We start from the raw sequence: 24,489 nt of genomic DNA, 5'->3' as shown, positions 1-24,489 counted from the left end.
ACCTTCTGGCAATCTTTAATTATATAGATCAAGGCAACACTTTATCCTCCTCCATGCTAGAAGCCACTGTGACAGTGATCCCTAAACCAAATAAGGACCCGACCATTATATCCAACCACAGGCCAATATCTCTTCTAAATATAGATTTAAAAATTTACTCTAAGGTTTTAGCCAATAGGTTAAATAATTCTCTACCTCTACTTATACACCCAGACCAAGTGGGTTTTGTGCCGTGGAGAGAGGTGAAGGATAATACGGTAAAAGTTCTCCACCTTCTCCAATACGCTAAAGTACATAATCCCCCCTTTGTTTTACTTTCAACTTTTGCAGAAAAAGTCTTTGACAGATTAGACTGGACTTTCCTCAAACTGACTTTGGCACACCGGACAGTTTCATACATTGAATCTTTGCACTATATTCATCCCCCACAGCTAGAATAAAAGCAAACGGAATTCTATCTACCCCTTTCCAAATTTCGAATGGCACCTGACAGAGCTGTCCTTTGTCACCCCTTTTATTTGTGTTATCAATAGAGGTTTTAGCGACAGTGCTTCGACGCGACCCTGATGTACAAGGACTTAAATTAAATTACTCTCATTATAAACTAGCTCTCTACGCGGATGACTTATTACTTACACTGACTTCCCCTAGATCATCTCTCTCCGTGGCGCAGACAGTGCTCACGGAATATGGGAAAGTATCTAATTACTCTATCAATCTAAACAAATCCGATATTCTCCCACTTAATCTTCCAGAAGGAGAGACATTATACCCACAACAACAAAATCCCTATTCATTCCAGAAAAGGTCCTTGAAATATTTAGGGATACACATATCTGCATGCCCTCAGCAATTAGTGGAATTCAATTACAACTCCCTCTTACACACCCTAACAAGAGAAACCTCTGTGTGGTTAAATAAACATATCTCTTGGTTAGGACGAATTAGCGTAGTTAGGATAACCCTACTCCCCAAGTTTCTTTATGTGTTCCAGACCCTCCCCATTCCACTCCCAGAGCCATACATACCTAAACTACAAAATATGATTAATGCATATATCTGGAAAAAGAAACCCCCTCGGATAGCCAGAGCTACAGTGTACCTCTCAAGACAAAATGGTGGCTTGGGGGTCCCAGATATGGCTAAGTACAGGGCCTCTATAATTCTACGCAGAATCCTTGAATGGTGCACCTATATAGTAGAGGACCATAGATTATGGATAAACCTTAAACATGCCATCATGGGGACACTTCAGTTGAGTGCACTGTGCTGGCAATCACCATCCAATTAGCCTAATGCTATCAAAGATTACCCAATGATCAAAGAAACATTGGGGATATGGAATAGCTTAATACGAAAATACCCTCATCTCTCCTCGACCCCCTCTCCGATGACAACCATCTTATCAAACCCAGACTTCCCGATAGGACTACCACTGACACCTGCAACACCGACTAACCTTCAAAACCTACTACCTCTTTACACAGTAATAGAAGGAGACAAATTACTCCCCACACATCACTTTACATCTCAAGACATCCCTCAGTTTTCACAATGGCTTAGATATCTACAACTAAAACACTTATTTGATACCCATAAACATAAATATTTGATTACTAGGGACCGTACACCATTTGAAAGACTATGCATTTTAGACTCACCACCACCACATTCTATATCAACTCTTTACTCTTTGCTGCTTACACCACCCAAGGATTTACCATACACACTTGATGAAGGAGAATGGATAAACATATTTTATAAAACAAGTAAAGCTGTTCACTCGGCCTCACTTCAGGAAACCAACTATACATTTTTATTTATATGGTACCTCACACCACAGCACTTGATGTATATTTTTCCACAAGTCTCTGATAGATACTGGCGTAAATGCACAGAGAGAGAAACACCATATCACTTATGGTGGACGTGTCCAAAGGTGGAAAGATTTTGGCAAGACATTCACAACACTATACAGGAAATATTGGGGTTTGAACTTAATTTGGACCCTCTGATCTATCTATTCAATGCCATACCCAAACTACCCTCTAGGCAACATGCTGCCCTTTTACAAATAGCTATATGTAGTGCCAAACAAATAGTGCCGAGACTCTGGAAGTCAGAATCTGCCCCAACCCTAAATATGTGGATCCCCCAGATGAACACTAATATGAAATTAGAAAGGTATTTTTATTATACAACTGATAAGTTAGACTTTTAAGCTGACATGTTGTTTTATTGGGAAACATATTATCTCGCTAAGGTTGATAAAAAAGAAAAGGATCAAAATAGACACCAAAAACCCACCACCCACCCTGATGATAAGAGCAGATAGAATGGAGTACCCTATAGTCGGTCAGATCAGGTCTCTACACTGTAAAAATTATATGGGGATGAATACACATGAATATTGCATATTTTTACATTCCCGTGAATGATGTATACATAAAATATTTTTCTGTTGCACTAATTATTTGATTGAACCAAAACAGGCTCGGAGTCTTAAAAATGGACTGATTATGGACTTTGATCTCATGCAACGATCACATAGCTGAAAACATAGCCTGAGTGAACGCACTGGAAATGGCTGTGGACTGGTCTAAGCATTGTAAAATTGTAGATAAGATGTATACCTGTACTATACGAAAACTATTTTAGTCACACTGGAAGCACAATGGCTTGTTTAGTATTTCTGTCATATTGGTTACTGTTAATTGTTATATTTCAATAAAAATAATATTGAAAAAAAAGAAAAGAAAAAATACCACAATAAAATACCAGAGTATGGAATATTAGCTTAACAGTGTTTAGTTAATACAGTATAACAAGATACTTCACACAAATCGTACTGGATCTCAGTAGATTTAAGATAACTTTCAGTCAAGTATAATTAAGCTACTTAGCCCACAAATAATTCTATATAACTTTGATTAAAAACACCAGAAGTTGTATATATTATTAATGCAAACAGCCAATTTATATGCCAATATGTCTGACCTGAAATTACCTCTTATTTAGCTACAATAAGCAAATTCTAAAATATGTATATAGCAATAACTGTAATTAATTTATGATAGTAAAATACAAAATTCTTTCAAAACATTAATATTTAATACCAGTATACTTACTACACTTAGTCTAATTAATATTAAATATAAGAATAAATTCTCCTTTTAAATCACAACTACGATATAACTATAGTTTTAGAATACCTTTGATTTAAATATATTTACCTTATACTTTACCAGACCACCTAATAAATGTTCAGCTTCTTCTTGTGGGTCATCTAAGAAGGATTTATCCATCCACTATGCGCAAAGGTACAGGCCTCAAAATTGTTATCTTCCTTTATTCAAGAAAGTGTCCCAAAATGGCAGAGAATATACTTGGCATAAAACCTGTGTGTTTCTCTCACCAAAAGTTATGCTTCTTCGAGTCTGTCCTTTGTCTAGTGTGTGTGGGCATTTATCAAAGATATAACCCCTCCTTCTTTTCTTTAATCATTCCCACAAGTATTGGATAGGCCCTTACCGATGCTTGTCTTCTGATTTTCCCACGGATCTGAACATATCATTGGCCCTTGAGACATATGGTTATCTGATACTACAATTCCCCTTGGTTGTAATTCTTGCATAAACCACTAGATGGAAGCATACAACCAAAAATGCAGTCTCATCATCAATTCTACAGCAGTTTAAATATCTCACCTTTAAAATATTTATTAAATACACTTTAGTTTCCAGCATTAAAAACTTACATGTTTAATATAGATGGTGTTATTTTATACTATTTACCATGAGTATTTCAAGATTAAACATGAATATACTCCACTTATAATATCTTAAAAATGTGTTTAAAAGGATTCTAATGTTTTCAGTATCAATTATTAATTAATATATCAATTCATATTCTGAAATAACATTGTTTTGAATGCATGAAAACACAGATATGATATACTTCATGGGACAACACTAGTTTCTCACAGGTCTGAAATAAAATAAATAATGTTATTTTGACATAGTTAAACATTTAGATTGATTATATAGCTACTTATTAAATTCAGCAAATATTCATATTTAATATTATACAAACAGACAATCTCATATCCCTTTATTTGAACCTATTTGTACAGTCTGAGGCACATATTACATGTTTGAAAACTGTATAGAATATTTGTTCAAACTTCAAATTCTTAAGACTTCTATGCTTTCAAAAATACATAGGTTAATGTTGAAATCTTAACTCTCAGGCTTTCAACTTCCCATATTACCCTTCCTAGGCATAGATATCCTCACAGATTCATATGTTCATATTTAATATGTGTTTGAATATATATATATTCATTTGAGTATCTTAAACTACATGGAAATTAGGCACAATTCCTTTATCTGAGATCTAGTTTCCCATGTCATACAGAGACCTAAAATGTCAAGTTGTCTGGGAGCTGCGTATTGGAGGCTTAGCATGGGACAATTTACACCTTGATGATAAGGGCTATCTCCTCTGAGTATGTTTGTATATTTCATTATCAGTTCAGACTGAGCGACTGCTCCTTCCAGAGGCCTGTAAGTTTATTACCCATCTTGGGCAGGAAACTCATATATGGGCATACACAGCTGAGGGCTCCATAATGCTAATATTTACTTTGAAGTGGCCCATTGGTCTTATCTATACAAAGGTCTAAATCCTTTGTTCTCTCCTGTGAAAAAGGGGGGGGGGGGGCTTTTATGGCTATAGCCCACACAACTCATGTCAAGGGAGACATTAACTGACCTGAAATATCAAAATTTATTTAATACATATGTAGTTTATTTAATGCTTTTCACAGGTACCCTGAAACTCTTATATGCACCTACATTCACTATCACACTCGTATACACCCACAATGCACTCATATACTCTTACATACACCTACATTCACTATCACACTCCTTTATACATTCACAATGCACTCATATAATCTTACATGCACCTACATTCACTATTACACTCATATACACCCACAATGCACTCATTTGCTCTTACATGCACCTATAATGCATTATAACACTCTTATATACACCCACAATGTACTCATATACTCTGAAATGCACCTACATTCACTATCACACTCTTATATACACCCACAATGCACTCATATACTCACATGCACTTACAATGCACTATGACACTCTTATACACCCACAATGCACTCATTTGCTCTTACATGCACCTATATTCACTATCCCACTCCTTTTTATATCCACAATGCTGTCATATAATCTTACATGCACCTACATTCACTATCACACTCTTATATACATCTACAATGCATTTACAATGCACCATCACACTCTTATATACACCCACAATGCACTCAAATATTCTTATATGCACCAACAATGCTCTATTACATTTCTACATAGACCCCCAATGCACTCATATACTCTTACATGCACCTACATTCACTATCAAACTCATATATACACCCACAATGCCCTAATTTACTCTTACATGCACTTACATTGCACTCTTACACAAACAAATGAGTTACAACTAGTGGCAACAAAAGAATGCCTCTTCCCAATTGGTAATTGTTAATTAGGGTATAAAAAATATGAAAATTATTATCATTCATCAATTTATTCTTATTGTTTATTCAAATCCATAAATCTGGTCAAATACACACACATACTGCTAAAAACAAACATTACTGGAAATACCTTGTGTGTAGGGAATAGAGAAACAACTAATTTTATTTTATCAATCACCTAGATTACGAGTTTTGCATTCGTGTTTAAACGCTGAAAAAATGGCCATTTCAGCGTTAAAACAGCACAGCAGCCATTACAAGTCTTGTCGGTATAGCTGTACCGAAAGCCTTTTAGCCTGTACCGCAACGTCAGTCCCGCACACGTAAAAATGACGTTTTTTCATGGGACTTCCATAGCGCTGCCATTACGAGTTTTGCGGTGAGGCTAAAAAACCTGCGTTCCAGCCTATACTGACAAGATCCATTTCGCAATCTAAAAGCAGTAGTTAATTTACGCTACAAAACTGTAACTTAAAACTCATAACTAAAGTGTTACAAAGTACACTAAACACCCATGAACTACCTATTAACCACTAAACCGAGGCCCTTCCGCATCGCAAATACTATATTAAAGTTATTAACCCCTAATCTGCCGCTCCCGACATCACCGCCACTAAAAAAATTATTAACCCCTATTCCGCCGCTCCCCGACATTGTCACCACTATAATAAAGCTATTAACCCCTAAACTGCCGCCCTCTCACATCACAAACACTATTTAAATATTATTAACCCCTAATCTGCCCACATTGCCCCCACTACTATACTTAAGTCATTAAGCCCTACACCGCCGCCACTATAATTAACCTATTAACCCCTAAACCGCAAGCCCCCCACAACAAAATATACTAAAGTAAACTATTAACCCCTAAACCGAAAGACCCCCACATCGCAATCAACTAAATTAAACTAGTAACCCCGAAACCTAACACCCTCCTAACTTTATATTAAAATGACAATTTCCCTAACTTAAATTAAATTTAAACCTACCTGTCAAATTAAAAGAACTAAGTTTAAACTAACAATTAAACTAATATAATTATTAAACTAAAATTAAATTAGCTACCAATTAAATAAAACTAAACTACACATTAAAAAAATCCTAACACTACTCTAAAAATTACAAACTATCGGCTAGATTACGAGTTTTGCGTTATGAGTAAAAAAGCAGCATTACGCCTCATAACGCTGCTTTTTTACTACCACTGCTATTATGAGTCTTGTAGATACAGCTGTCCCGCACACTTTTTTGGCCGTACCGCAAATTAACTTACGCAATTTTCGTAAAGTCTTTTTTCAATGGGACTTCCATAGCGCCGGTATTACAAGCTTTTTTTTTTAGGCCAAAAAGTGAGCGGTACAGCCTATCCCGCAAGATTCGTAACGCATTCTAAAGTCAGTAGTTATGAGTTTTACACTACAAAGCCGTAGCATAAAACTCATAACTAAAGTGTTAAAAAGTACACTAACACCCATAAACTACCTATTAACCCCTAAACTGAGGCCCTCCCGCATCACAAACACTAAAATAAAATTATTAACCCCTAATCTGCTGCTCCGGACATCGAGGCCACTATAATAAACATATTAACCCCTAAACCGCCGCACTCCTGCCTCCCAAACACTAGTTAAATATTATTAACCCTTAATCTGCTGTCCCTTACATCGCTGCAACCTACATTACAGTTATTAACCCCTAATCTGTCGCCCCCAACGTCGCGGCCACTATACTAAATTTATTAACCCCAAAACCTAAGTCTAACCCTAACACCCCCTAACTTAAATATAATTAAAATAAATCTAAATAAAACCTACTATCATTACCTAAATAATTCCTATTTAAAACTAAATACTTACCTGTAAAATAACCCCTAAGGTGTACTGCTGCCCGTGATGGAGGCCCAAGAACTGTACGCTGGCATCAGAAACCTGCTGGAGGAGTACGGGAGGAAAATTTGTGAGAGATTGGATGCTATTACCGTTAAAGTTCAAGCAGCGCGAGCTAGCAGCGATACCACAGCTATGGAACAAGATACACCACCGGAGCCACAGTGTGACGCAGCACCTAAGGATCCCCAGCCGCGCTCCCCAGCACTGGTGTTTGAGAGTGCGGGTTCCAAGCTGGAGCCCAGTTTTTTCTCTGTTGCCGCGATTGGAGTGCGGATCTGGGAGATCACACAGCATAGCAACCTGTTCATGGGGGCAGGTTTTGGGGTGCACTACAGAGCTCACGCAATGTCCCGCTCGCTTCTTCCTGACTTCAACTCGGCGGACTTTCCACAGCAAGTCTGCTGGGGAAGTTTTCAAAGTTTCCAAATGCACCGGATGGGTATCGGATAGGAAGGTCACTCTCACAAACATTCACGGCACCCTGGGGTTTCTTGTACTTTCAGTATACCAGAAGTACAGACTAATCAGGCCTGATATAACACCCTGACTCTAATGAACACTCCGTACTGAGCCTGTCCCACAGGAGAATTGCTATAGTTCCAGTTGAGGGCCATACACCTACTTTGTGGGACCTGCTGCAAATGGGACACTCTTTATATGTATATACTATTATGCTCCCAAATAATATCCTTGAGGATATCTGCTGCGGTTCGCTATGAAGGCCCTGGGGCCTGATAACTGAACTTTCACTTTAAACTGCTCATCTGTTTAAGACCAGCTTGCAACCTCTAAAATTTTATTGTTCACTGTTACCATTCCTCCCATTTTTCTGTGCCTAGCCTTCAATAGACGCTGAACTTTACTACTGGGAACTTTACACTATGTAATTTCTGCTACCAGGTGTATTTTCACTCATTTAGATTTACTACTGTGCAGCGCAGCCCTGTTTTGTTTTATTAAGAGTAGCCAAAATGGGACCTCCATGTTAATAGTTATGAATGTTAAGACTTTTAAGTGCTTACATGTAATCTCGCTTAGATTGTTTGTGTGTTTCACCCTGGATGCTATAGCACATTGACCTCTGCACAACCCTTGCACAGTACATTTACTATTATGGGATGTTGACTACACTATATGCATAAGCTATCTATATTATGTAAGAAAAGTCTTACATTGTCAGTGCACCAACTGAGTCAGCAATTGCAGTAGGGTATGCGCTAGAGTTTACTCCAGTAAATATTGTTTTACAAGATGTTGGTACCTGATTATCTAGATCTATGCACACATGCTAAACACTGCTAACATTGAATCCTGAGTCCCTATCGGTAAATGTAGGGGACACTTCCCCCTATCCACAATATTAGTACTTATATAACTGCTGAGTATGCTATCCAGCAAAGTTAAAGTAACCTATGGCTGGACTATCTCCCGCCCCCCACTATTCTTGTGCGGTAGGGGCGAATACCTTCTCCTCCGCACTCTCTTCTGGTAGAGTTGAGCAGTCTCTACCCAGTCCGAAGTCCTAAACCTATGATTTCCCCTATATACATGTAAAAAGGCTCTTCGGGCCCCAATATAGGAAATTCTCCTTTGTTTATTGTATTTTGGTTAATCAATGAGTTCTGGAACTATAGTTTTAGTAATGTTCAAGTTCCTATTAATGTTCAGTAGGAATGTCAATGTATCCTTATAGTGGCAACTGTGATCAGCTCTGGTACATCACTGATATCATTTAGTAGAGTACTTTTGATAGCGTTGTTTTGTACTTATCTGTACGATTATTTATTTCACTCAAAGTTTGCCTATAATCTTTATGCAATAACAAGCTAGCATGTGTTGAGGACTCTTTGAATTACTATAGATGTCTTCAGATTGTCCCTTGCCACCAGATCCCATGAGCGGATCTCTAATATACTGAAGACGCCAGAGTGTTTCAATATTGAGAATTTTTATCCTTGTGAGTTTGGTCTTCAGACAAGTACTAATTTCCAGGTCCCATAAGTGGATCTATTTTACTTTGTTGACACATGTTTGTCCTACTATTAACTTATAAAATGGGGCTTTATTAGGGTCAATACCGTGCTCCTACCACTGTCTACTGTATCTATGTTTGAATGATGGAACTGATGTCATATAATTTTGTTTGAGATATTGCCCTACCTACTATGTTTGTTGTATTTTATTGCCTCAATAAAAATATTTAATAAAAAAAAAAATAACCCCTAAGCTAGCTACAATATATCTAATAGTTACATTGTGGCTAGCTTAGGTTTTATTTTTATTTTACAGGCAAGTTTGTATTTATTTTAACTAGGTAGAATAGTTACTAAATAGTTATTAACTATTTAATAAACTACCTAGCTAAAATAAATACAAATGTACCTGTAAAATAAAACCTAACCTGTCTTACACTAACACCTAACCTTACACTATAGTTAAATAAATTACATGAATTAAATACAATTAACTAAATTAAATGCAAATACTTAAATTACAAAAAAAACACTACATTACACAAAATAAAAAACAAATTACAAGATATTTAAACTAATTACACCTAATCTAATATCCCTATCAAAATAAAAAAGCCCCCCCAAAATAAAAAAAAAAACCTAGCCTAACCTAAACTTCCAATAGCCCTTAAAAGGGTCTTTTGTGGGGCATTGCCCCAAAGAAATCAGCTCTTTTACCTGTAAAAATAAAAAAAATACAAACAACTCCCCCAACAGTAAAACCCACCACCCACACAACCAACCCCCAAAATAAAACCCTAACTAAAAAAATCTAAAAAGGGCATTTGTATGGGCATTGCACTTAAAAGGGCATTTAGCTCTATTGCAGCCCAAACCCTAACCTAAAAATAAAACCCACCCAATAAACCCTTAAAAAAAACTAACACTAACCCCTCAAGATCCACTTAAAGTTTTGAAGACCGGACATCCATCCTCAACGAATCCGGGAGAAGGCCTCAACAAAGCCAGGAAAAGTCTTAATCCAAGCCGGGAGAAGTGGTCCTCCAGACGGGCAGAAGTCTTCATCCAGACGGCATCTTATATCTTCATCCATCCGGCACAGAGCGGGTCCATCTTCAAGACATCTGACGCGGAGCATCCTCTTCTTTCCGACGACTAGCGACGAATGAAGGTTCCTTTAAATGATGTCATCCAAGATGGCGTCCCTTAGATTCCGATTGGCTGATAGAATTCCATCAGCCAATCGGAATTAAGGTTGAAAAAATCCTATTGGCAGGATTGAACTTCAATCCTATTGACTGATCCAATCAGCCAATAGGATTGAGCTTGCATTCTATTGGCTGTTCCAATCAGCCAATAGAATGCAAGCTCAATCCTATTGGCTGATTGGATCAGCCAATAGGATTGAAGTTCAATCCTATTGGCTGATTGCATCAGCCAATAGGAGTTTTTCAACCTTAATTCAGATTGGCTGATAGAATTCTATCAGTCAATCGGAATCTAAGGGACGCCATCTTGGATGACGTCATTTAAACCTTCATTCGTCGTTAGTCATCGGAAAGAAGAGGATGCTCCTTGTCGGATGTCTTGAAGATGGACCCACTCCGCGGCAGATGGATGAAGATAGAAGATGCCGTCTGGATGAAGACTTCTGCCCGTCTGGAGGACCACTTCTCCCAGCTTGGATGAAGACTTCACCCAGTTTCGTTGAGGACTTCTTGCCGCTTCGTTGAGGACTTCTCCCGGCTTTGTTGAGGATGGATCTCCAGGGGTTAGTGTTAGTTTTTTTTTAAGGGTTTATTGGGTGGGTTTTATTTTTAGCATAGGGTTTGGGCCGCAATAGAGCTAAATGCCCTTTTAAGGGCAAAGCCCATACAAATGCCCTTTTCAGGGCAATGGGGAGCTTAGGTTTTTTTAGTTAGGGTTTTATTTGGGGGGTTGGTTGTGTGGGTGGTATGTTTTACTGTTGGGGTTTTTTTTTGGATATTTGTTTACAGGTAAAAGAGCTGATTTTTTTGTGGTAATGCCCCGCAAAAGGCCCTTTTAAGGGCTATTGGTAGTTTAGTTTAGGCTAAGGTTTTTTTTATTATTTGGGGGGGGGCTTTTTTTATTTTGATAGGGCTATTAGATTAGGTGTAATTAGTTTAAATATCTTGTAATTTGTTTTTTTATTTTGTGTAATTTAGTGTTTGGTTGTTTTTGTAATTTAGGTAATTGTATTTAATTTATTTAATTGTATTTAATTTAGGCAATTTATTTAATTGTAGTGTAGTGTTAGGTGTTAGTGTAACTTAGGTTAGGTTTTATTTTACAGGTACATTTGTACTTATTTTAACTAGGTAGTTATTAAATAGTTAATAACTATTTAATTACTATTCTACCTAGTTAAAATAAATACAAACTTGCCTGTAAAATAAAAATAAACCCTAAGATAGCTACAATGTAACTATTCGTTATATTGTAGCTAGCTTAGGGTTTATTTTACAGGTAGGTATTTAGTTTTAAATAGGAATTATTTAGTTATTAATTGTAGGTTTTATTTAGATTTATTTTAATTATATTTAAGTTAGGGGGTGTTAGGGTTAGTGTTGACTTAGGTTTAGGGGTTAATAAATTGTAAATAGTGGCAGCGACGTTGGGGATGGCAGATTAGGGGTTAATAATATTTAACTAGTGTTTGCAAGGCGGGAGTGCGGCGGTTTAGGGGTTAATATGTTTATTATAGTGGTGGCGATGTCCGGAGCGGCAGATTAGGGGTTAATAAATATAATGTAGGTGTCTGCGATGTCGGGGGCAGCAGATTAGGGGTTAATAAGTGTAAGATTAGGGGTGTTTAGACTCAGGGTTCATGTTAGGGTGTTAGGTGTGAACATAAAATGTGTTTCCCCATAGGAATCAATGGGGCTGCGTTACAGAGCTTTACGCTGCTTTTTTGCAGGTGTTAGACTTTTTTTCAGCTGGCTCTCTCCATTGATGTCTATCAAGCACGTACGAGCACGTACAACCAGCTCACCGCTGACTTAAGCAGCGCTGGTATTGGAGTGCGGTATGGAGCACAATTTTGCTCTACGCTCACTTCTTGCCTTTTAACGCCAGGTTTATAAAAACCTGTAATACCAGTGCTATAGGTAAGTGAGCGGTGACAATAACGTGCAAGTTAGTACCGCACCCCTCATAACGCAAAACTCGTAATCTAGCCGATAGGGAGTGAAAATATTTCTATTAAAAACATATGATTAAAAATTAGGTTGTCTACAGTATATCAGGGTATATGACCAGGAAGGGCACATATCCCTTTTTAAATATTTTTACACAATTTATTTTTCAATATTAAGCAAATGTTTTATTAAAATGTTCTTATATGAGTATAATACTTTATTTTAATATATATGTTTTGTTATTTTTTTAAGTAAAGTAAGTAAATTGTACTAAATATTCTAGTACAATTCTGGCTTTTACTCGAGCTCAACCCGTAACTTTCACAATATCCATTTCAATTATTTGTTGCGCTAAAGTAATTGTCAGCCGCACTAAACCTTATCTGGTAAATCTGTTTTACATATACAGTACTTGTAATATCAATTTGCACACTTTACTGCGATACTGATACCGCGGCCCGTATTAGCATTAGCGAGCTACTTGTATTCTGGGGGCCTTTGCCTGTACTATGCACTGCTGCTATTTTGTCTCAGCCCTTTCTGCTACTTTCTGCATAATATAAACTGAGATTGCTACTTCTGGTGAGATGCTGCATTGATATAAACTGCAGACAAAACCTTAAAGTGAAGGTAAACTTACTCTCTCTTCTATGTTATAATCGATATAGTATTAAATTTTAATATGATGTTCATTCATGGTTTTTTCGAATTTTATTTAGTACCTTAGTTTTCTTGTATAATTTGCTGCTATTTCGCTTGTCAAAAAACAACCCGTCTATATTTTTTTTTTTATAAACAACGATCACGTTGTTTATATAGCCAATTGATTTTCTGGCCGTTAGGCGGCCGTCAATTGACGTCACAAGCTGATGCTTGATTGTGCGCATGCGCGAGTGATTCTATCTCCTCCTTCAAAGCGAGCGCGTCCTCGTTTTGCGGATGCGCATTAGGAGTTTCATTTGTTTTTCAAACACCCACCGCATCGCATACTGTAACAAGTAATTAACGCATGCGCTTTTGAGAGCAAACATTTTTGTGCGCATGCGCGGTTAACAGAGGATAGATGTGCACGAGTGTAGTTCTGACGTATAGAGCGGGTGGGACCGCTCTATACGTCTATGTATTGAAAACACGGAACTGCTGGATGGGAGGGGATTACGATTGTAAGGCACATTAAAATAAAAGTTAGTAAATATGGTTAAATAAACGTTTTTTAAAAAAATAAACCTAGCGACTACCTTGTAATTTAGAAAAGGAAAATAAAGAGACATTTCTATTAGAATAACTTTACCTTCACTTTAAGTCCATCATTTCTGTTATGTTGGAAACATTTACTCCTAAAGGTAAAAGTGTAAAAACTACTAGACATTTCTGTGGTGTTGCTATAGAATAACATCATTTGTCAGCCAAGACAACATTTTTAAGAATAAAGTAATAGTTCTCCACCCACCATTTGCTTTATTTAGAGGCACCAATCTGGGCTTTAGTCTGCAGACAACAAGGCTAACCATGGTCATAACATTAGTATAAAGTACAGTTAACAGTTAAAGCTAATTAGGGAAAGATATGTAGCAGATTTAGCCTTGAGAAGTCAGCAGGGTATATTTCAAGAAAATCCTCAACTTTCAAAGCTAAATTACATGAAAGGGGGCAAAATAAATCATGAATGTATAATGCAGTTGTTGTTTCGTTACTCAAAACTAAACATTATGCATAAAAATCTCAAAGGGGCTTATTTATCAAGCTCCGTACGGATACGGTTGATTGACACCTAATGTTAGCGGCCGATTGGCTGTGAATCTGCAGGTTGCGGTATTGCACCAACAGTTCACAAGAACTGCTGGTGCAATGATAAATGCAGAGAGCGTATGCTGTCTGCATTTATTGATGTGCAGCGGCAGTGTTTACTGTCCCTTTAACTGAAGATTAGCTCACTTGTGTTAAAGCGGACTATTCACTCACGTTGCTACCTATTCATTACTTAAAATTACAGCTCAGCATAGCTGGGTCTCTACCTGCAGCAACTTATGTCTTAAAGAGACATTACAAAGTGTAATATTTGTAGGGATAAGATTGGCTACTTTATCTGCCTCTATTTCTTTTACATATGAGCATTATCTTGGCCTGTACTGTTTCTGCTTTGTTGATTAGTAATATGTGAAAACTACACCACCCACACAGAGACGTTAGCAGCTATAAGACCAACCAGAAGTTCCCTTGTTTAGAGCTAAATGTGCAGGCGATGTGCAGCTCCGCTACAGGAACAACTTGCAGAATCTTAGAGTAACAAGAATGCTATAGTTGGTAATCAGGTTTAGTCAGCAACAGTAGTGCAAAGAGAGCAGGCAAATGGATAGTCCAGTAAACAGTCCAAATAGTCAATAACCAGGCTATTAATCCAAGTTCAAATAACAAACCTGGGTCAAACCAGGGTAGGCAGAACAGGAACAGCCCACACACAGTGCTCTCTGCTGCCTTCAGCCAGGATCTGACGTCCTGTTACTATTGCAATATTGTGCTCTGTTTTTCTTTGTTTTTTGCTTTTTCTGGTGGGGGCTGCTACGCTTAACTCATCCCTGGAGGAAAACACTGGAGACAATTAATTTTTTTTTATTTTACTTCTGTAGTCCTAGACTACAGATGTAAAATTTAAAAAAAATTGTTATGCATCAGTAAAGAATATACATAACAAATGTAGTAAAAACATTTTCCATCTTAGAAATCTTCACTGCTGTAATTCTCCCTGATCGGCTACACTGAACTGCTCTACTTGCTAAGTTGCTGCTGTTGCCGTCTACACTATCTTTATGCTGTAATAAGATCTGGAGTGAGTTTTTGTCTAAGTAGATATGATGATAAAGTAGGATCGTACTACTTTATCATCATATCTACTTAGGCAAAAACTCACTCCAGATCTTATTACAGCATAAAGATAGAGGGTGTAGACTGCAACAGCAGCAAGCAGAGCATTTCAGTGTAGCCGATCAGGGAGAATAACGAAGACTGAAAATGGTTGTAAGTCAAGCATCTATTGGCTTTAAATGGAGACATACCTTGATTAGCAGTGCCAGTGTTTGTTCCACACGCGAGCAAGTCAGCAGCCCCTCTTTCACTGACCCCCAGACCACTCTCTCAGTCTCTCATTGGCTAAGTAATGGCTATGCATTATGGGACTTGTAGTTAGTTCCTAGCCTTGGGAGCTCCCCCTGCTGCCCGCCCATAGAAATGGCCCAACTCGCACACTGAAAATGGTGCTATTAGCAAAGGTATAGGCTCTGTTATGGGATGAGCAGCAGTCACATAAAAAAAAATGTGCAAAGGGCTATAGCAGGCTATACCTCTCTACCGCACGTGCGGTAGAGAGGTATAGAGGTATATAAAAGGATTTTTTTTTAATTCAACTGGAAAGTAGAGTGGAACATTTTTTAGCAGAATAAATATAATTTTCCAATAGGGGGCGATTGGAGAAATTATATTTATTCAGCCAAAAAAAATATTTTCTTTCTTTTTTTCCCAGGGGGCTCACGTGCAGTTGTGATTATATGGAGGAACCTCCACTGATCCTGTCCATTGCAGCATTGACTCCTCCTGTCTGGTGTCCCACACAGTACATTCTGCAAGCTCTTTACCAACAAAAGATGCCATTTCTATTGATGACATCACATGGATGTCCTGATTTAGATGGGGAGACACAAAGGGGCGACAGATCATCACAGTAAATGCTACTTAATAATGTCACATAACCAGATATTGGACATCCTTGACCGTGCAGTCCTGAGTGGAAGTGCTGCAAAATTACTCCAATCCAAAGTACATTATATATAGTTCAGGGAAGTATAGAGTCAGTTAAGTACTGGGGGCATATTTATCAAATGTGAGAGTGGACATGATACAAAGTAACGTATCATGTACGCTGCACGTCGATTCTTGTGAACTGCTGGTGCAATGCCCACGCTGCAGATTTGCAACCAATCGGCCGCTAGCAGGGGGTATCAATCAAGCCGATCATATTCGATCAGATTAATTTCTGTCCGCCGCCTCAGAGCAGGCGGACAAGTTATGGAGCAGCTGTCTTTAGACCGTTGCTCGGCAGAAACAAGGGGCATCAAGCTCCATACAGAGCTTGATAAATATGCCCCCTGGAGTGCTACATTCTGGGATATCTGTGTATTTTTGATAACATAGATTTTTATCACCTAATCTCTGTAGATGTTGGGCTCAGATACCCCCCTTCCCCAGACATGTTTTAACCCCCCCAATTATGTTTTCTAGTGTTCATTAGGCTTGTGCATTTTTTGATTACAAATGCAGACAAACATCCCAATGAATGCACTAATTTAAAAAATAATTCAAATATATTTTGTAAGTATATTTATTATTGTTCAAATTAGATGTATTTTTACCTATATCCCACTGGAGAGTCGCTATTCCACTTCTTTGAGTTTTTTTAGAAATGATTAGTCTGAAACAAATTACTCAGTCCTGCACAAGTCCAGTGGAGGCTCCCTCCATATAATCACAACCGCACGTGAGCCCCCTGGGAAAATAAAGAAAGAAAATACATTTTTTGGCTGAATAAATATAATTTCTCCAATAGCACCCTATTGGAAAAATTATATTTATTCTGCCAAAAAATGTTCCAGTCTACTGTCCAGTTTAATTTAAAAAAAAAAAAATCCTTTTATATACCTCTATACCTCTCTACTGCACGTGTGGTAGAGAGGTATAGCCCGCTATAGCCCTTTGCATATTTTTTCTATGTGCCTGCTGCTCGGCCCATAACAGAGCCTATACCTTTGCTAATCGCACAATTTTCAGTGTGCGAGTTGGGCCATTTCTATGGGCGGGCAGCAGGGGGAGCTCCCAAGGCTAGGAACTAACTACAAGTCCCATAATGCATAGCCATTACTTAGCCAATGAGAGACTGAGAGAGTGGTCTTGGGGTCAGGGAAGGAGGGGCTTCTGACTTGCTTGCGTGTGGAACAAACACTGGCACTGCTAATCAAGGTATGTCTCCATTTAAAGCCAATACCTGCTTATACAACCTATTTCAGTCTTCGTTACTTCTAATATAACATTTTATTAATTCTCTTGCTGCTCTTTAACCTACCTAGGTATGCTTTAACAAAGGATAGAAAGAGAACAAATTAGATAATAAAAGTAACATAGAATTTTTTTAACTGCATGCTCTTTTTGGGTTCCGCTTGTATTATGAGTTCAAAAGTAAACCGTTTTCGCTTGCGCGCTGAGCGCAAAATGCCAAAGTTAGAATATCGCATGCGCATTCACGTATTCCCCCATAGAAGTCAATACAGAAAAAAAGTGGAAAAAACACCCCAGTCTTGTGCAAACCCAATCACATATTTTCATGTGCGCTAACCCGACATGAATATTTCACATTCCAATGTTCTTCACATAACAGAATATCTTCTATTTATTCATAAATACATATCTCTACATATATCTGATGTTTTTTGTACAATATATATCTACATCTATATTTATATATACAGTATATACACATGATTATATATAGGTATATATATATATATATATATATATATATATATATATATATATATATATATACAGATATATACTATTGAATACATAAAACATATTCTGCTATGTGCAGAGCATTGAAATGACAAATATTTACAGTAAATTCATAGTTAAAACCTTTATTAAATTTGAATATTGCCTACATTTTATTTTTCATGTTTTTATCTACTTAACTGCAATGGGCTCCAATGCACTTTTATATATGCCTATATATGTGTATAGATGTATTTATGTGTTTATATGTGTATATATGCTTTTAAATACATATAAAAACATATATACACATATAAATATATAAATACATATGTATGTATGTGTTTTTTCTAACACCTGAGACCTCATATCTTTGAGCCCTTAGAACTTTGTGTGCAATATTTTTTTTTATTAGATGGTGTTATTATGAGTGGAAATATACTAATGTATTTTTGATGTGTTTTGAGCAACTTTTTAGTGTCACGAAACAGTTAACCAGAGCGATTGTGTTTACTTTCAACTTATAATACCAGCGGTAAGCCCGACGAGCGCAGACACTCGCGATAGATCCCTTATCACTCACACGCAAACGTTTGCGCTCCACTCATAATCTGTCCCTTAATTTCTACAAAAGCTTCTGTGGGGCCTGCACTCTGAAGCTGTAACTACACTCTTTCAAATCTAAATGGCCTAAACTGGTGTAATCTTTGCATTAATCAAACAGTGTTTCCATACTTAATACTTTTATTCATATATCTGTGAAATATTATGTCCGGGTCCAAGTTTTTTTTAATTTTTTTGTTTTTATCTTTTTTTTGTAACCCATATCTGCTCCTAGAATGGCATTACGCACCCTTGCTACTCCAGCATATCTACTTCTACACGTTAAACTACAGCGAAGACCGAATTAGGTCTCCGAATTAGCTGCATGCATAAATGCTTTCCAGTTCCACATTGACCTGCAACACTTCATCACATTCCTTTCCATCTCTAACTGTAGGACTGACTCCTCTTACCCAGTTCCAACAGGTGCGGCCAATCTATTACCAATATAATCTACCTTTCCTCAAGTTACCAGGGCACAGGGCCACTACAGCAGGAACAGTATCTGGGAGTAACAAACTGCCCAGAAGCACACAACAAAATCTTACAAGATATCTAAAAAAATGCGACAGTAAATCATTCTCTATGTTTTCCAAATTAGATACAACAATTCCTATAAAAAGGTCTAAATTTAGGAAGAGAGCACCTAAACAAATCCCTCCTTCAACCCATCAGGAAGCAGCTGTGAAAAAAACTCTGTTAAAATCTATGAAGACTTTAGTTGCTAAGGTTACAATGAAATATAAACTATGAAACGTACGCTCAAGCATTGTGTCCGAAAGCCTCAGGGTTTCAGTGTACTTCATGCCGTATGTGCTCCGCACACACAAGTCCTCCAGAATCTCAATCCATGAAACAGGTGCCAGGATCAAGAGGTTCCACCACGGCCTCAAAAATAAAACCAAATAGAATACAGTTCCTCACACTACATAGAGACTTGTCCAAATTTATTAATGTAGCATAACACACAAAGATGAGTCAGACACGTTTCGTTAGTACATAACTTTTTCAGTGACTTGAGGTTTACCTAATTACACATAGCACTGGGAGAACATGGAAATGGAAACTCAAAAGATTCCAATAAAGATTCCAGGCTGTTTGTACCCTCACACAACTGGTCTGTGCTGGAGGAGGTGTCAGATGGAAGTATCTCAGTTAGTGGTTCTGGTCTCACTTTCCTGTATTTAAAGCCACTGGATATCAGATTCAGTCAGATCCATCTATATAATTACCAACTAAATCTCCAAAATATTCCTGTAAACTCAGAAGGGGGGGGGGGGGTTAAACACATAATCAGATATAATTTTCATTTGTGAGAAATCATCATAAACCAATAGAAGATTAGACCTCATGTCACTCAACCATTTTTTTCTTTACTATAATACTCAGGAACACCAGGCATTATTTCAGTATAAGAAAGGGCCTCACATTTCTGACTGAGTCAAAACTCTCTGTTAAAATTATGGGGCATATATTTACCAAAGGGGGAAATACAGTTGTAGCACTGTGCATTCGACACCCTCTCCTTACATCTCCATGCACTGATCATTTCATATGAATATGTTTTTGATATTTTTATCAGACTTTTGTTATGTTATTATGAAAAATATCTGTACAACATTTGACTAAAGTTTCAAAAAATACAATAAAATTAAAAAATTGCCAAATGGTCGCATCGACTATGGAGATTCATTTGCACATTTATACTACACTGGTTAATTTAGCTACACGGTTTAGTTTAGCTTCTGGTTCATAAACCGCAGCTTTTAAAAGAGATACTGGCATCCCCAAAGAGATACTGGCATCCCCTTGATTTGATAAATATTACTGCACTTGTATTCCCTGTGCAAATGAATAGACACTGAACAGCTACACAAAACTAGGCATTCTGCCATCTCCTTTACTGCTTTTTATTAACCACAGTCAAAGCTAAACGGCTGCACCTTTTAGTCTTTGTTTCTCAGAGAAGGTGAAACACACGTGTGATCTCGCACCAAAGAAAGCAGCCACCAAGAGGTGTGATACTCTGTTAAAAGCAAAGACTTGGAAACCTATGATGTATAACACAAGGCATCTGTACTGCACAGCTTGCCCCTGTATATTGTAGATAGTCCTGGCATTTATTTCACCTCTACAGCAATCTGTTCTGGGAATCTATTACACAGTGGAGGATTATCACACACTATTTTTTTGGCTTCAATCATCAATCCTGCAAAACTGAGCTCAAATTGTAACAACCATCACATGTATTGTATTTATTGACTGCCTGGTATTACTAAACCATGTATCATTAATTCTGAAGGATTGTGTTCTAGATTAGAAAAAACTCAAAGATGCCAATCTTCAGGGAATAAAATTGCTGGGGGTTTTTGCCATAGGAATGCAATGCAAGTATATGTGTGGCATTTTTATTCAGCGCTATTGTTTTCATGACCGTTGCACACAATTTAAATTCCACTCATATTACAAGTTAAAAGTAAATGCGAACGCGTGAGCGCAATCAAGATTTACACTAGAATGATTACTGCAACCTCAGCGCTCTAGTTAACTGTTACATGAGACAAAAAGTTGCACAAAACACATCAACATTTCATTTAATAGTACATTACATTAAAAGTACAGTTACACTCATATCAATTGCATAAAAAAGTTATAAGGGCTCAAAGATATGAGGTCTCAGGATATGAGGTATTAAGTGTTAGCAAAAAAAAGGCATGTAAAGGATTTAACATACAGATGTCTAAATATGTATATGTATTAGAGATGTGAATTCGTTTTCAGACGAATGCACATTCGTCACAAAAATCAGATTTTCGTTTTGTTTTAACAAAACAAAACTCCAAATGAATGGACAACGAAAATTAAAGCAAACTAAGAAATACTGACGAAAATCGTAAGTATTCATTTGTTTACTTTTTCAAGGGGTTAATACTTACATTAGTGCGTATATATGTGTAGGTGTGTGTACATATGTATTTATATGTGTATATATATATATATATATAAATATATATTTATCTACAGACATATATACAAATATAAACACATAAATACATACAGGGAGCGCAGAATTATTAGGCAAGTTGTATTTTTGAGGATTAATTTTATTATTGAACAACAACCATGTTCTCAATGAACCCCAAAAACTCATTAATATCAAAGCTGAATATTTTTGGAAGTAGTTTTTAGTTTGTTTTTAGTTTTAGCTATTTTAGGGGGATATCTGTGAGTGCAGGTGACTATTACTGTGCATAATTATTAGGCAACTTAACAAAAAACAAATATATACCCATTTCAATTATTTATTTTTACCAGTGAAACCAATATAACATCTCAACATTCACAAATATACATTTCTGACATTCAAAAACAAAACAAAAACAAATCAGTGACCAATATAGCCACCTTTCTTTGCAAGGACACTCAAAAACCTGCCATCCATGGATTCTGTCAGTGTTTTGATCTGTTCACCATCAACATTGCGTGCAGCAGCAACCACAGCCTCCCAGACACTGTTCAGAGAGGTGTACTGTTTTCCCTCCTTGTAAATCTCACATTTGATGATGGACTACAGGTTCTCAATGGGGTTCAGATCAGGTGAACAAGGAGGCCATGTCATTAGATTTTCTTCTTTTATACCCTTTCTTGCCAGCCACGCTGTGGAGTACTTGGACGCATGTGATGGAGCATTGTCCTGCATGAAAATCATGTTTTTCTTGAAGGATGCAGACTTCTTCCTGTACCACTGCTTGAAGAAGGTGTCTTCCAGAAACTGGCAGTAGGACTGGGAGTTGAGCTTGACTCCATCCTCAACCCGAAAAGGCCCCACAAGCTCATCTTTGATGATACCAGCCCAAACCAGTACTCCACCTCCACCTTGCTGGCGTCTGAGTCGGACTGGAGCTCTCTGCCCTTTACCAATCCAGCCACGGGCCCATCCATCTGGCCCATCAAGACTCACTCTCATTTCATCAGTCCATAAAACCTTAGAAAAATCAGTATTGAGATATTTCTTGGCCCAGTCTTGACGTTTCAGCTTGTGTGTCTTGTTCAATGGTGGTCGTCTTTCAGCCTTTCTTACCTTGTCCATGTCTCTGAGTATTGCACACCTTGTGCTTTTGGGCACTCCAGTGATGTTGCAGCTCTGAAATATGGCCAAACTGGTGGCAAGTGGCATCTTGGCAGCTGCATGCTTGACTTTTCTCAGTTCATGGGCAGTTATTTTGCGCCTTGGTTTTACCACACGCTTCTTGCGACCCTGTTGACTATTTTGAATGAAACGCTTGATTGTTCGATGATCACGCTTCAGAAGCTTTGCAATTTTAAGAGTGCTGCATCCCTCTGCAAGATATCTCACTATTTTTTACTTTTCTGATCCTGTCAAGTCCTTCTTTTGACCCATTTTGCCAAAGGAAAGGAAGTTGCCTAATAATTATGCACACCTGATATAGGGTGTTGATGTCATTAGACCACACCCCTTCTCATTACAGAGATGCACATCACCTAATATGCTTAATTGGTAGTAGGCTTTCGAGCCTATACAGCTTGGAGTAAGACAACATGCATAAAGAGGATGATGTGGTCAAAATACTCATTTGCCTAATAATTCTGCACTCCCTGTATGTATACATATATAGGCCCCTATTTATCAAGCCGTCAACCGCAAATACGCTGGAATTCCACAGCATAATTGAGGCGAGCTTGATTCGACCTAGTTATCAAAGCCTACAGACCGGCAAAAGTTGAAATCTGTGACGTAACATATGATCCGCCGGTCTCAATCCGACACAGATCGATGCTTACGTCATTACAGATGTTCCGAATACACATTCGGCTCTATTTGACACTTTTTCAAAGTTAGCAAATAGTTAACCGGTACACTCGCGGCTATTCCAGCCCAGCATACCTGGTTTTCAATCCGCCACCCTGGAGGCCGCGGGTGCCATAGGAATCAATGGGAGTCTGAAAGCAGTGAAAGCTTATGTTCGATGCTGCCAGATATCCCATTGATTTCTAAGGTAGAAAACCAGTAAAGTTTACACCTAACACCCTAACATAAACCCTGAGTGTTAACACCCCTAATCTGCAACCCTGACCCCGTCGCAACTAAATAAATATATTGACCCCTATTCCGCCGCTCCCGGACCCCACTGCCACCTAAATAATGTTATTAACCCCTATCCCGCCGCTCCCGGACCCCACCGCAACCAAATAAAAGTATTAACCCCTGAACCCCTGGCCTCCCACATCACTACACATAACTAAACCTATTAACCCCTAAACCACCAGCCCCCCACATCGCCATAAACTAAATGAAGCTATTAACCCCTAAACCTAACAAGCCACTAACTTTACATTAAAATTACATCCCTATCTTATAATAAATTAAAACTAACCTGTAGAATTAAACTATATTAAACTATTAATTAACCTACCTATTATACTACAATTACATTAAACTACCAATTAAATTAACTATATTACATATTAAAAAAAACTAACCCTACTCAAATTATTTCAATCTACAATAAAAAATTACTAAGTTACAAAAAAAAAACTAACGGCTAGATTACGAGTTGTGCATTAAGGTAAAAAAGCAGCATTAAGAGGTCCTAACGCTGCTTTTTTACGCCCACTGCTATTATGAGTCTTGAAGGTTTACGGTCACCGCACACTTCTTTGGCCTTACCGCAAAACAACTTACGTAATCTTCGGAAAATCTTTTTTCTATGGGACTTCCATAGCGCCCGGTATTACAA

Source organism: Bombina bombina, chromosome 2, assembly GCF_027579735.1.
Source record: "Bombina bombina isolate aBomBom1 chromosome 2, aBomBom1.pri, whole genome shotgun sequence".
NCBI classification, from domain to species: domain Eukaryota; kingdom Metazoa; phylum Chordata; class Amphibia; order Anura; family Bombinatoridae; genus Bombina; species Bombina bombina.
The sequence above is the reverse complement of the archived record's forward strand: the minus strand, read 5'-3'. Positions refer to the sequence as shown.